The sequence below is a fragment of the Triticum dicoccoides genome, unplaced genomic scaffold (genome assembly GCF_002162155.2).
Source record: "Triticum dicoccoides isolate Atlit2015 ecotype Zavitan unplaced genomic scaffold, WEW_v2.0 scaffold1555, whole genome shotgun sequence".
In the NCBI taxonomy this organism is placed as follows: Eukaryota; Viridiplantae; Streptophyta; class Magnoliopsida; order Poales; family Poaceae; genus Triticum; species Triticum dicoccoides.
Window position 1 is genome coordinate 78,126 of NW_021211052.1, and position 14,895 is coordinate 93,020.

General features: G+C 48.0%; 1 pseudogene; it reads left to right on the plus strand.

The window, feature by feature from the left end:
• Positions 1-2,342: 2,342 nt before the first annotated feature.
• On the plus strand, positions 2,343-8,847 carry LOC119344153 (annotated as a pseudogene).
• Positions 8,848-14,895: the final 6,048 nt, after the last annotated feature.

A 14,895-nucleotide genomic window follows, 5' to 3' on the forward strand; every position in this document is an offset into this window, starting at 1 on the left:
CGATAACGGACACTTGGAGTTATATCCCGATCGAAACAACTAGAACTGGATACTTGTGATGAGAAATGGATAGTATGGCTCTGGGATTGCTTTCTCGCAGGAAGTCGAGAAAGGATCTCTGGCCGAGGTTGATAACACCACTACTACTTTACTTTATGCTACTCTACTCCCTCCTGTTTGCTGCAAGATGGTGGTTTCCAGAAGATGCTAGTCTTCGATAGGACTAGGCCTTCTCTCTATTCTAGCATTTCTGCAGCCCAGTCCACATATACAGCCTTTCTTTGATAATGTTGCATATGTAGTGTAGATCCTTGCTTGCAAGTACTTTGGATGAGTACCCACGGTTGATTTGCTCCCCTTTTCCCACCTCTTTCCATTCTTCCCGAATGTTGCAAGCAGATGGTGGAGCCCAGGATCCAGACGCCACCTTTGACGACGACTGCTACTACACTAAGGGTGCCTACTACTGCGTGGAGGCCGCTGACGACCAGGAGTAGTTAGGAGGCTCCCAGGCAGGAGGCCTTGCCTTTTCGATCGGTGTTGCTATTGTGCTAGTCTTCTTAAGGCAAACTTGTCTAACTTATGTCTGTACTCAGATATTGTTGCTTCCACTGACTCTTGTGTTTTCGAGCTGATGTATTCGAGCCCTCGAGGCCCCTGGCTTGTAATATAAAGCTTGTATTATTTTAATTTGTGTTTAGAGTTGTGTTGTGATATCTTCCCGTGAGTCCTTGGTCTTGATCGTACACATTTACATGTATGATTAGTGTACGATTGAATCGAGGGCGTCACATGCGCCTTTGGCCCGAGCCCAGGAGAAGGGAGGAGCCACCTTCACCCGCACCCCACCGTCGAACGTTGCCGCCAACATGCTGACCCCATGCCGACGACCGATGCCCCCACCAAGCACCCACCATAGCTCTGGCCAGCCTGGAGCAGAGCAGAGCCCACACCAGGGGCAGCCCCCGCAGCCGGAGGCAGCCCCGGTCCAACCGCAGCGCCGGGCGCCAGATCTGGTCGATCTAGATCGGGCCGCCATGGCCGCCACGGGCGCGAGCTGCCAGCCAGGCCAGGCCGGATCGGCACCGGCGAGCAGCCCACACACAGCCCCGCCGCCGTCACCCTCCACCCCCTGCGCGCTGCCAAGCAAAAGCCGGCACCACCGAACCACCCGCCGCCACATCCAACCGCCCGACCAGGCACGCGTAGCCCCGCCACCCCATGCCGGTCCAGGCCTATGCAGCCGCCACATCGTCCGCGCCCGCCCCGCGCCACAGGCCCGGCCGCCCGAGACGCTGCCGCCGCGTCCTGGCGATGAACGCCGCATCCCGCGCTACGAGCGGCCACCCAGGAGGAAGAAGGCCCCGCCGCCGCCTACGCCGACCGGGCTTTTCCCGGCGGCGCGCGCCGGCGGTGGCGAGGAGGGGGAAGGCGAGGGTTAAGGCGGCGGCGACGCGAGCAAGGGTTTCGCCCGCCGCTCACGGGAGCGAGCCGGGCGAAGAGGTGATCACCGCCCGTGTATTTGCACCATCTCTTGCAGTTTGATTCTGGAACCATCAAAGATAGCCTATCACCGACGAAAGTACCTTTCTACATCTGAGCTCATATGCTCCTGCTATGAACAGTGGAATGAATAAAATAGAAAAACATTTCAAAAAATTCTGAATTTTTTTTGTGGCATACTTTAAGAAATGTTTGTTGTGCACGCAAAATTTTATCACGAAATCACATTGGTGGAGGTCGTCGCAAAAAAAACAAAATCAGAGCTTCAAAATGCGTTTGAAAGTAACATTTTCAGAGTATCGTTTTTGTTTTTTTACCATGTCTTTCACCAATGTCATTTCATAATGAAATTTTGCATGCACAACAAACATTTCTTAAAGTATGCCAAAAAAAAATTCAGAATTTTTTGAAATATTTTTTATTTTATTTATTTTACTGTTCATAGCAGGAGCATATGAGCTCAGGCGTAGAAACTCCACGTCCTATCGCCGAGCTTTATATTGTTACTATTGAGTTGCAAACCACTACTACTCTCTCACACAACAACCCTAGCTGCACTCAAATTAATTTATGTCCATGATCTCTTCTCCACTTCGAATCCTCTCCAGCCCTGCCATTCGCCTATCCATCTTCCCGTTAGTGATGACTTTTTCACTAGAATGTTGCCATTTGTTAAGGGACTACCGACAAGTTCCCAACATCCTTTCAATGGCGACCAACGAAAAATCTCTGAAACTACGGATCGAACATTAAACCCTTTAACAGCCGCTACAAGGGCGCTCGCTCGCACGTGCCACGTAGGATCGAACGCGACAAAAACGGCTCTCAGAAAATATCTCAGCTCGCGCTGCACGGGTTCCCCTTTCTCCCTGCTCGCACGCGACCTCCTCGTCTCCCTCGCTTTCGCCTCTGCTCCGCCGCCCCGCGCTGCCACATCCCACTCGCCGACGTCGGCCTCGCCGCAGAAACGGCGGCTACGGCAGAGGCGGGCCGGGAGGGCGTGGTCCTGGCGGTGGTGGGCGTGGGTACAGCCCCGGCGGTGGGCGTGGTGGGAACGCGTGGGATACGGCCCGCCGGAAGACCCGGGGATTACGCCCCGGTGAGGGCGCCGGCGCCGGCGCCAGCGTCTGCGGCGAGGAGGGTTGAGTCCGAGGAGGCGGGGGGCTCATCTGGATCCGTCGGTAAGCGCTTTCCCCTGCCCTGCTTAACTTAGCATACTCTGTTCCTAAGCAATGTTCAATACCTTGACGGCTCGTCAAGTAATCTAGGGATTTGTGATGGTGAATTGAGTCTACACAGTATGGTTCCACTTGTTTATGCGATTGATCAAGGCGTTCCTTATCTCTCTGTGCTGATGGTATAGCAGGGAACTTCTTATCGTTGACTAGAATGATGGGAGTGCGATCACTGTATTTTGTTCGGCCCTTGCAGATTTGTGCACTATTCTTCTTCCTTGAGATGCTAGATTAATTTTCGTACCATCCTAGCATTGTGTGATATCCTCTTCCTCGAGTTAGCTTAGGTTTCATATAATTTTGTGTTCAGTATGGATTGAAACAAGTAATTATAGATGAGATCTATCTGAATGATAATCTCCACTAGATCTTGGCTCATACTCCTACCTGTTAGTGATTAACCTTATATCAAGTTTGTATCTGGAGGAAGCATTTAATTTGAGGATGATAAGGTTGTTACTATAGTTGTTATGCAAAACAAGCGAGAGGAATTTGTGGCAATGCCTTGTTTAGGCACACACTTAAATTACTAATTTTGAATAATTTGCAATTTTTATTCCACTGTTTGCACATGAGAGTTATTTGTTTGAGAGGATACAGAGCACTTGTGAAAAAGGGAAAACTAGGATTTCAGGTAGCCTTATTTTGTTTGCCAGCTTGCAGTTTAAGAAGATTCAGACACTGTTTAATTTTACCGAAAGTTCTGAATGATTAGCAATTTTTCCTATGTTGACTTGGAAAAAAAATCGTATTAGAACATAAGCTCGAAGGAAAAGATATATTTTTGTTGAGTATTTGGCTCGTGCAAATTTACCTTGTTTCTAATTCTAACTAATCTTCCTTTTTCACTAGAACGCATCAGCTCCAAAGAAGTGGCAAAATTAGAACCATTAGCGCCCCCAGTGCTGTGTCTCCCAATGGCATACGTGTGCCCATGCAAAGACCTGATGGTGGTGGAACATTATGTCAAGCCAGGGTCCAGCTTTTGGTAAACCACTTCATAGTCAAGTACTCAAAGCTGTCAACCTTTTTTCACTATGACATAGATATCAAGTTTGATCCAGCGCCTTCAAAGGTTTCTGGCAAGGAGCTCTCCAATGCAGATTTTCTTTCTGCAAAGGCCGAGCTTTTCAAGGATGACAGCTTTCGGCAGCTTTCATCGGCTGTTGCTTATTATGGAAAGAGAAACCTATTTACTGTTGCACAACTGCCAGAAGGTTTATTCCGTGTCAGAGTTTGTTCAAAGACCTACATTGTATCAGTAGAGTTCAAGAAGCAGCTTCCTCTAAGCCAATTCTCGGAGCTGCCTGTGGCTAGGGAGATCTTACAGGGTCTTGATGTCATTGTGCGTGAGGCTTCTAGCTGGAGCAAGATTATACTTGGTCATGGATTTTACTCACCACAAAGCAAAGCGGATATGGGGTCAGGTGTTGTATCTATGAAAGGAACCCAGCAGACCCTTAAACACACTCAGCAGGGACTGGTCCTATGTGTCGACTATTCAGTTATGCCATTTCGCAGAGATGGACCTGTTCTGGATATCGTGCGGCAGTTTATAAAGTCCCTTCCCCTTGACTACAGGACAACACTAATTTTTTTATTAATATAGCCTCTTTGAAAGTTGCTTGGCATCAATGACAAAATATATTTTTCGAAAAAGAATGACAAAATATATAAAGATGGCCACTTCTAAATTTGCTTCAAGGCACTGAAACAAAATATTCCATACCTCAACTTTAAATTAATATGTTCCTTGATATAAGGAAACAAACTTCTAGAATTTATATACTCAAATGTATCTTTTGTTTATCGTATTATAAGCATGTGTTTCTCTGCTCAGTGATATTTCAATCGCATTAGTCAATGACCGGAACTGTCGTCTTTCTTGGGGGATAATTTTCAGTGCTGAGATAAGTTGTGTGTGTGGCACGCGTGCTGTTTCGGTTGTTTATGTGCGCTGAAGATTGTTCATGCCCGTATCCTGAAGAAAGAACGCAAAATTATCCATAACTATTTCTTGATAATAAAGTATATATAGCTCATTGGCTCCATCACCTTAGTTTGCAAAATAATCTATAATCATATATTATTGTGGATAATTTTTCTATTAACAGTTATATGGATCCTTGCAGACTCAAGATAGATTATAGATATACCTGGATTATGTTCATCCAGGTTCAGTTAATAAGTGCATTAGTCAACACTGTGGTGCGCTTGTTAACGTATCGTTTGCATAGCCAACTGCATACAAGACATTATGAGCGTTTGAGCCACAGAATTTTGATGGATTACTTCTGATGGCATATGCTGAAATTCTCTCCTTGGATTAGGATCATCCGATCATGTAGCAAAATCAAAGATAGAGTCGACATGGATAACTGTGCTAAATAGAAGAGGTATAATTGTCTGCATCAAAAGCTTCTGCGCCTTTTCAGATGACAAATACAGTTGCTGCTAGCTTCACTATGTCTTGTTATCTGAAGAAAAAAAACATTATGTCTTGAATCCATGCTAAACAAGATTGGTTCTAATGATCATGTTGTCGTAAGTCATCACCCTTTCTGTCAAAAGAAAGGGTTCACATGGGAAATTTTGTATGTGATATGTGAAGTGAATCTGTGTTCTCATGCATTCGTCATCCACGTATATTCTATCTCTACAAATGCCACATCCTTTATGCCAACAAAGAAGGTGCTATGAGACATTGCAAACTTGTGTTTTCCCCATGATAATAACTGGCCTGACTTGTGACATATTAATAACCTTTTTCCTCAGCAAGTTGTTGCTTGTGATGATTGATACTTAGCCAATCCAGAAAGGTCGTAGAGATGGCTGACTCCATCATGTTCATGCGTCACCGCGAGAAGCAGCAGATGATTGGCATGAAGAAGACCCTTGTGTTCCACCGAGGACGTGCCCCGAAAGGGGAGCGTACTGGTTGGATTATGCACGAGTACCGCATCATCGAGCTAGAGTTTGAGTCTGGCGAGCTGGTATTGGTCTCTTGTCTGAGCAGGTATGGGTCTCTTATCTGTTTCTTTCTCAGTTCTTCGTGACAGTGCTGTTAGATTCAGTTCACAGTTCAGTTCTAAGTTCTTAGATATAGCAGGCTCATTGATGGAACATCTTCGGAAACCTACCATTTTGATTTTATCATGTAAAATGAAGTAACACCATAATCAACACAGTACAAATCTGATTGTCTGCACGCTATGAGCACTCAATGAATAAACATTTTTTTGCCCCTGGATTGGCAATGGTTACTACTACTCATCTGATACTTCTGATGTGATATTTGTGTACTTTCAGGGTTGTTATGTTATCTACCGCCTATTTCAAAAGCAAGTGGACAAAACTGAGAGCTCCATTCTGGAGGAAATGGATAGAAGTGGCTACTCTCTTCCACTCCTGACAACATGGAAGCAAACGAGGAAACTATCACTCTTAAATAAGGAATCTCTTGAATCTGGTCTGCATGGATGTCCAATTGAGTTGCCAGGTACAATTGAAACTCTTGGTGCACCGGTTACGAGGTTGCTTGCAGACCGAAATGGCAATTCAGGGACAGATGAAGTAAATGTTTTAAGCATGCCTTTTCGTGGTAATGTTGATGAAAGTCTGAATGTGAGGAGAACTCTCTATGTACAGTCTCTCAAAGTGAATTCAGGTCCTCATAATAATTTATGATATATAATAAAGCAGGCGGACATGTCGGTTCGCTCTTTGGCGCACCTAATTGATTCACATGCAAAAAATCTTGGTTCTCATGAATTTTCAACCGTTTCTGCCCCCATGTTATCGCATGAAGATGCCATGTTGAACGATCTTCTACTTCATTTACCTCATAAGTCAGTGGAAGATTTTTTGAATGAAACAATTGCTGATCTAGATGAGCATTCGTCGACTGCATCTACTAAAGTTCAGTATGATCCAGACACTGGGATCATGCAGGTAATAATTATTTTGGCTCTGCTGTATATGTTATGATTATTGTCTGCCTTCTTATATTTGTTTGTTCTCGGCAGTCTCAGGGTGAGTAGCTATATGATGACACAGATCTGCAACCAAGTGAATTATATGACAATGCAGCATTGTTCCTTATGGCACTAATCCCCAGATGTACTCCATGGACTCCAGCGACGAGTCTTGCAAGATTTGTTCAATAGCATGGACGATTCATTTGTGCAGAAGGATGCATGGAGCAATGGATTTGGATTTAATCCCATGCATCAGCAGTTACAGTCTAATGTGCGTACGAACTATATATTTTCCCAACAGGGCATTGCACCAAGGAGGCTTCGGCTACTGGATTCATTGTCTGATGTCAATGTTGAGAGTAGAGAGAGCATGACCAGAGATGAACATGAAGATGAAGAATCAAATATTGTGACTTGGAAATATATGAGTTAATCTGTTGAGTAATCTGCAGATGTAAATTATTCTAAGTCAACCGGGGTTACTATTATGAGCTGGCGTTGTGATCTAACTTCAAGTGTGCCTTCCGACTATGATGACATTCAATTAATGGGGATTACTATTATGAGCTGGCGCCCTGCTCCAAGTTCATGCCAAGGCAACATGGGTTAATATTATGAGCCGACACGCTACTCCAAGTTCAAGCACAGATAGCTCATTTCCCAGTGAACAGGGGAATGCAATGCGAATGTTATGGCTACAATTGAACCTTGACGCAGGATCATGTTCCAGTGTTGATGGTTCATCAAGTTGCATCATAGAAGATGGAAGTGGAAATGAAGGGCTGGAAGCCAACGTGATGTCTTCTTACTTACTCTTGAACTAATTCTTCAACTGGAATTTGTGGAGAATCACAGAGGGAGACTATTGATCAAGTACTACAGGAGCGAAACAGTGGCTACACTGCTGTTCAATCCTCATTTTTTAAACACGTCAATTCTGATTTTATAATCTGACCCATGCTTATTCTTTCATTTGCGATCTTCTTTATTATTCATCTGCATTGCGGGTCAATTTATCCATCTTTCTTCATGATTAAATTAGTAACTCTTTTTGAAAGTTCCGAGTTGTGTACTATCATTGGTTAGTTGTTAATTCTACCGTGGTATTTGTCCTTCTCGCTCATGCCTGACAGATGATTGATTTTCAAAGTCAACATCAGGGAATGCATTTGTACAGGATTTCAACATACATACTGACATGGAAAACATATACAATAACATGGGAGTTTGTCCACAGAATGAGATACACACTTCTTTGTTTCAAATATTTTTTCAGTAATTTTGGTCAAGCTGATGACAAACGTCTTATTTTTGGGATGCAGTATGCTTTGGGAATGCTGACTGGCAGAGAACATCTCCAGTTTTATGGTTGACTGAAGAGCCTTATTGGTTCTGCTTTGGATCTTGTAAGTTATAACAGTTCACTAATCACATAGTGCATTAGCATAATCTCTAAGGTAAATCCAATATATCTTCTAGGAGAAAAACCGATGTATGCTATTGCTTTTAAGATTGACCATCAGTTTTATGAAAGATAGGTTTCCTGACAACTAGATACTTTAACTTCTATTGATTATATATCATGGTCTTAGAGAAAACTTTGATGTTATCATGTAGTCATGGGTATTTGTGTCCTTTCATCTGCTTGGGACTAAAAATCATTTGCAGTTGCGTAAACTGCTTGATTTTATCCTGTTTCTTGCGAAAATTTATTTGCTTGTGGAATCTGCCCATTATTCAGAAAATGTTTGTTGCAGAGTTCTGGAAGAAAGTTCCTTCAAATGATCCTTATCGTGTCATACTCGGTGATTTCAGGGATAAATTTCATCTGCTAGGACGTTCTCGCCATATATTGACAACTGGAGTTTCAGGCATCCTGAGGAGTCAGCTGTTAACTAATGTCGCGCTGGTGAGTCACAGAGTTAGTTTGTGTAAAATAGATAAGAGAATGTCTGCTAGCTTCTTAGGCATTGAAGAATAAACAATGAATCTCGTGCTACATATACTAGGGTGATGTACAGGCACAGCCTTTGCTTTGTTTGTAAACAAGCGAGTAGCCATTCTACTCTTGTGTACGCTGAGCATATGCTTTGATGTATTTCTTTAGATTTTGGTATGAGTTGGCCTATTTATATTGTGATATATTTACATAATGCATTCAACAAGTAAATCATGAAGTATGCATCTATACGGGAAAAGAACCGCTCAAATTTGACGTGCATCAAATACTTAGTGCATCAAATACTTAGATCAGTCGGTGCCTTTGTTTTGTTGCCCCCAGTGTGTTTTAGTTGTGATTTTGCATCCCGCCGAGTTTGAGAATATGGTTAGATTAATTATACCCTTGGTCATGGTATGTCTGATTTTAGGTGCTTTATGGTTTATGGATTGATGGCTCTGAAAATAACAAACTTATTGAGTGAATTTGGATCCGTAAATGTGACTGATGAACAAAGACTACAGAGAAAATAGTTTGACATTTGTCGTCTTATCGATCCATGCATATATGGTATAAACATGTTTTAAAAAATGGTCTTGGTGTGAAGTGCAAATTGGTTTTCATCTAATGCCAGATCTCTCCCTTTTCCATCTCTTTGTTTTGTAGATGGTAGAGCAACCTATCATACATATACAGTGAAGTAGATTCTTCACAATTTTCTTTCTTTCTTATTGATCCATCAAGGAATGACTGTAATGAATCTATTTTATATTGGTACATCCAAGACATCAAGAGATGCTAATGTTATCTCATACGACCATATTGATGTACATGAATGAGACTCGGAACGAAATATGGCAGCCGAATGTGCGAAGACAAAATAAGTGAGCACAGGCCCGCCTCAGGAGGCGCCACCAGGTGGCGCCCCAGCCTCTAGTACAACCTATTAACGGTGGCGCAAGGAGGGATCTCTCGCGATAGCCACGTCATCGGGGCGGAGGGATATTTATGCCTCACTTTTTACTATGCCAGAGCGAAAGAAAAAAAAACAGAACAAGACAGAAAGGGGGAACTTCGGCTCCACCTCTCCCTCCCTCCCTCCCACGCTACCTCTCGCTCGCCGCCGCCTCTCCCATCCCCTCCACCGTGCCCCAGGCTAGAAGGCGGGCACCGCCATCATGAGCATGACCCCTCGCTCACGGGCTCAGCGACGACTCCGTTGCCGTCTGGAACCCACCGCCGCCGTCGCCATCTGGAACCCACCGCCGCCGTCGTCGCCGCCGCTGCCGCGGCCACCATCACGTCTGAGAGGAGCGGTACACCAGCTCGCAGTGGGTCTTCCTTGTCTCTATCTTCAAGCCACGCGAGTGCCGGCGGCCGGATCTGCCGCGCGGGAGACGGCGGTGCGATGCGGCCTTGCCATACTCTTCGGCATCGGTGAAATCCGGTAGGAGCACGTTTTTACTCTACTTTTGTAGCAATTTCTTACTTCCAGTTGTCACTGGGTCTCTCTACGTCTCTGATAAGAGATAATTAACACTTTGTTTGATCATAGTAGTTCTGCAATCTAGGAACGAGCCCAACTTCAGGAGCTGGTTGAAGCTGCACTAAATTTATCCACAAAAGTAACATCAAAACAATTGTGGTGGGCAACCTCCTACAGGAAGAAAATTACAGTTTGGATGAGGATATGTAGTGCATAGGAATATAGGATGTTCCTGATGGATTCAGAAGGTAAACAAATCTTTATATCTATTTCACATCTAGAATCGAGGAAGTAAATGATTTTACAGATGCTCATTTATTTGCGTACGCTAATGGTGCCTGCTGATGGTAACTAATATCACGTCTTTGATTATTGTGTAGGATGCGGATCTGTAGACCAGGTCATATCATCCATGACTATATTCAATTTGGATCCTTAGGTGCATCAAATGTGTTTATCCAAGAGGAGCACAGTTTTAGAGTGTTTGTTTATTGGAAGAGGTTTTGATCCCCCACCGTTAATATCTTTGTATGATTACCACATTACAAGTCTTTCTCATTTCTTGTTCTTTTATATCCGAAACGGGGACTAGCAATCTACATCAAGCTTATTGGATTAGTTGTTCATGCCAATCGTTCTCAATGCCTTGATCTTCTTCAAAAGAGGACGTTGCCGCTGCTCCGTCTGGAGGAGCGCGCCATTGCGCCATCGACGGGAAGAGGCTAGGTGCAGCGCGTTGTCACCACCGGTTGTGCCCTGGGCGATCTGCTGGCTTCAACCTGTTGTAGCTTGATGTCTCGTGCTTTTTTGCACATGCGGCACCGGCGTCCGGACGCTGACCCATGACATCTGGTGGACGCCATATGGTACCCTCCAGGTGGTCCCCGACCGCCTCCCTCACATTCCTCCTCCTGCTCCTGTTTGCGCCTTGACCAGCACGCGCGGCGACGCCGGCGAAGCATACCCGCCGTTCTCGTCCACCGTCGTGGTCTAGCTCCAGGGTGCCGTCTATCCCAACAGGTACGCGGTCTCCTCCCCCTTAATCAGATTGGGTTTGTTCCTAGGATATTCCCGGGTTCTGTTCTGTGCGTGTAGATACGCAGATCTTTGGAGTTTGTTTGCAGCTTTGCTTGGTTTGTCCCTGACGAATGCGAGTCGACGATCGTTGTCTGCGTAGCTCTGCGGGCGTTGATGTTAATCCCGTCGAAGTAGCCATCACAAAGTCCAAGAATTGTTTTGACTTTGCGCTCATTGTTGAACGTGACATATTTGAATAGCTTATCCTATCTTCTCTAGTCTTGTATAGTTGACTCCTAAAGATATGGTAGGATTAGTATCTTTGTCACGCAAGACATTGTGTGTATATATTGTGACCGACTTCCTGGAATACAATTGAGTTGCACCAAATATTCTCTCTACATGGTATCAGTTTTACCGTGATCTTTTCTCACTTCCACAACCCGCAGCCACCGCGCCTCCCTTTAGTCGCTGCCGCCGCCGCGCCAACTCCAAACCCTAGCGCCGCCGCCGTCGCTACTTCTCCCGTAGCCACCGCCGCCGCCCACTCCTCCCCAAACCCCTCACGTTGCTGCCGCCGCTGCCACCTCTCCCGTAGCCGCCGCCGCCGCTTCCCTTCTTCTCCCTACCGCCGCTACCTTCCTCTCCAAACCCTAACAGTCGCCGCCGCTCCCATCCATCTTCTGTAGCCGCCGCCGCTCCCTTCCCCACCACCCAAACCCAAACCACCCGACACCACCATGGCCAAGGCTGACGCATCCGACGCCGGTTCCTTCTCCGGCGCCATGTTCACCTCCGACCGCCTCAACGAACTTCACATCAAAGACCACGTACCGGTCATCCTCGACCTCGACTCGCCGTCCTACAACGCATGGCGCACCTACTTCGCGTTGTTGTTCCGCTCTTACCGTCTCATCGAGCATGTTGATGGGAGCGTCGACTTCCGCGACATGAAGGACGACGACGAGTGGCTTGCTGTGGACGCCTGCATCGTCAAGTGGCTCTTCCTCACCATCTCCGGCGGCCTCTTCAACATGGTGAATGCCCGTGATCCGTCCGCGTATGCTATGTGGACGCGCCTTTGTGATCTCTTCCTCGACAATCAACTCCAGCGCTGCGTCTTTCTTCAAGGGGAGTTCTTCACTATGCAGCAAAACAATCTTTCGATCGATGAGTACTGCACGCGGCTGAAGGTCCTCGCCGATGAACTACGCGACGTCGACATGACCATTGACGACTCCGTCCTCCTCACCAACCTCCTCCGCCGCCTCCACCCCGACCTCGGCCAGTCCGCCGCTAACCTCTCCCTCGTCACGCCGACGTACGCGAAGGCAGTCACCTATCTTCGCATGGAGGAAAAGCGTCTCCGTCACACTGCTCGGCAGGCGACCCACGCCGCCATCCACGTTGGTCTCGCCGCTGGCCTCGGCGCTCCGCCAACTCCGCCAGCACCACGCGCGCCTCCTCCGACCCCGCCACCCGTGCCCGCGCCCGGCGGTGGACGCAAGCAAAAGGGCCGCGGGGGTCGCGGCCGCAACACCAACTCGGCGCCGCGTCCTCCCGCTGCAACCGCGGCTGCTCCTCCTCCGCCATGGCTCTCGGGGTATAATATATCCCTGGACGGGGGTTGTGCATGCTTACTCTTTGCCGATCCCCCGCCCTCCTGCTCCAAGCATCCTCGGGCCACGGTCGTCTTCTCATCAGGCGCTGCTGACCACGCCGGCTCCCGCGGCATACGGCATCGCCCCGGCCTACAGTTGCCCCTCGGCCTACGGTGGTTACCCAGGCTACGGCGCATATGGCGGCGCCTCACCGGTCTACGACCCGGCGCTCCTCTCCGCCCTTCATGCTGCACCCTCGCCGAGCACCTACAATGGATGCGGCGATTGGTACATGGACACTGGCGCCGCAGCTCACATGGCCTCCAACCCCGGTATCCTCTCCCGTGCCTCTCCCTATCCCTTCAACTCCCGCATCGTGGTGGGTGATGGCTCCTCTCTTCCCATCACTCATCACGGTTCATCCTCTCTTCCGTTTCCCTCTTCGCCTCTTACTCTTAATAATGTGCTAGTTTCACCGTCCTTAATCAAAAACCTATGTTCTGTTAAAACTCTTACTCGTGAAAATCCTGTCATTGTTGAGTTTGACGCTCTTGGTTTCTCTGTCAAGGATGCTCGCACCCGGAGGGTTCTACACCGATGTGATTCCCCCGATGATCTCTACCCATGTGGTCCTACGACGAGTGGAGGTCCGGTTGCTCTTCATGCCGATGTCTTGCTTTGGCACGCTCGACTTGGTCATCCCGGCGCCGACGCTCTTCACAAAGTTTTGAGCACCTTTTCTTTTTCTTGTAATAAATCGGCGGCTCACACATGTCATGCTTGCCGCATAGGAAAACACGTTCGCTTGCCATTTCCTTCGTCTACATCCATAGCCACTTTTCCTTTTGATGTTATTCATTGTGATGTTTGGACATCTCCCGTGCCTAGTAATTCGGGCTTATCATATTATCTTGTGATTTTAGATGATTTTTCTTACTTCACCTGGACTTTTCCGTTACGCCATAAATCTGACGTCGCCTCCACTCTCCACGCTTTTTATGCCTACGTCTACACCCACTTCCATCACACCATTGCTCATCTTCAAACGGATAACGAAAAAGAATTTGATAACCTCGCCATTCGACATCTTCTCTCCACTCATGGCACTGTTTTCCGTCTTACATGTCCATACACCTCCCAACAAAACGGTCGCGCCGAACGTGTTCTCCGCACCCTCAATGAGAGTGTTCGTGCGCTGCTTTTCCATGCACACATGCCCGCCCGGTTTTGGCCCGATGCTCTTGCCACCGCCACTCTCCTTCTTAACATCCGGCCATGCAAACCGCGATGGAGCTATACACCTCATCATCTTCTGTTCGGGTCTCCCCCTTCCTATGACGATCTTCATGTTTTTGGTTGCTTGTGTTACCCCAACATCACCGCCGCCGCCCCACATAAGCTTGTGTTACCCCAACATCTCTCGCTTGTGTCTTTCGGCTATCAGCCAAACACCAAAGGATTTCGCTGCTATGACCCGGTCTCTCGTCGCGTGTTTGTCTCACGACATGTATACTTTGTTGAGGTTGTTTTTCCCTTTGAGCAGGCTACACCGACAACAAATCCGTCTTCGGATGATCTCCCTCGACGGCCTCGTGGAGCGCTTGCGCTTCCTCCGCCATGACCCCGTGCACCTCCGACGGGTCCTTCGGCGGGGCCTCCTTTGCCAGCTCAGGTGGAGCCGGCCTCGCCCCTCCAGGCTTCGGGTCCCTCTGGTCTGGTCGGCTCAGGCGGAGCTGATCTCACCTCCCCGGGCTTCGGCGCCCGCCCTCGCTGGCTTGGCACAGGAGGCGTCTCGGCCGGCCCCTCTCCCGCTTCGCCTGCACCCATGTTGGAGGCGGCCTTGCCCGCCCCCACGTCGCCTGCGGCCTCGTCTGCCGCCTCGTCCGTCTCGGCCACGGCGTCATCTTCGCCACACGTGGCCTCGCCCGCGGTCCCGTCGCCGTCACCCGCGGTCATCCCCGCGGATTCCTCTTCGCCACCCGCGGCCTCGCCCGCGGTCTTGACGCCGCCGTCTGCGGTCTCCGTTGAGGCCTCGACGGCCGCCTCACCAGCGGCCTCTCCCATGGCCACGCCTTCGTCCTCTTCAGCGGTTGTGCCTCTACCTCGACGCCGGGCTCGGCCCCCGCCTCCACCGCCT